Here is a 777-nt window from a genome sequence, read left to right on the forward strand (position 1 = left end):
GGCTGAGTAACGACATGCTTGCAAATGTTTGTGTTGTTTGGTTTGTTTTGTTTTGTTTTTTTCTCGGGAAACAAACGTTCAGAGAGAGTAGGGTTTGAGGTTATGATGGAGAAAAGTGGATTGAACTACCAGACAGGTACGTTATCCATATATACTGAGTCGACTCTCGAGTTAGGAAGCTTTGGTTTTCCGTTGTTCTTAATTGGATAATCGGACTGGCATAAACAGAAAACTCAAAAACTCACGAGCCCATTAATATAGCAGCCCAAAGAGATAAAGCCCAGTTGGGACAGAGTTCTTTTTTTCAAGCATTTTAGGTGATGAACAGTGAATACTTAGTAATGATTAATTAAAAATGATTAATTAAAAATGATATAGATGTTTAATATTTCCTACTTTCTTATCCATGGGAAATTAAGTGACTTGGTTAATACCATTTTAAAAGGTACTCTGTCATTGGAAGGGAAAAATCAAATTATTATGCATTTTGCATTAAATGATATAATTAAAAGTGATATTTACGTCGATAAAATATGAATGATAATGAATATTAACAGATATCCTCAGTTGCATGCGTAATTAATTTGTTAGATGATGAGCACTTGGATTCTGGCGCTGCACCCTCATTATTTCCAATTGAAGCTGGAGGTTTTTATAGCCAAGAGGGGTTGGCACCGGAAAAGGAACAAAGTCCAAGTTTGGAACCAAGTAATGAGATGAGCAAGCTTCCTATCAGCTAGCTCCCAATTCTTTTAAGGTAAAATCCAACCTACCTTT

The sequence above is a fragment of the Theobroma umbraticum genome, unplaced genomic scaffold (genome assembly GCF_002168275.2).
Source record: "Theobroma umbraticum cultivar Fairchild unplaced genomic scaffold, ASM216827v3 scaffold_5970.0, whole genome shotgun sequence".
Lineage (NCBI taxonomy): Eukaryota > Viridiplantae > Streptophyta > Magnoliopsida > Malvales > Malvaceae > Theobroma > Theobroma umbraticum.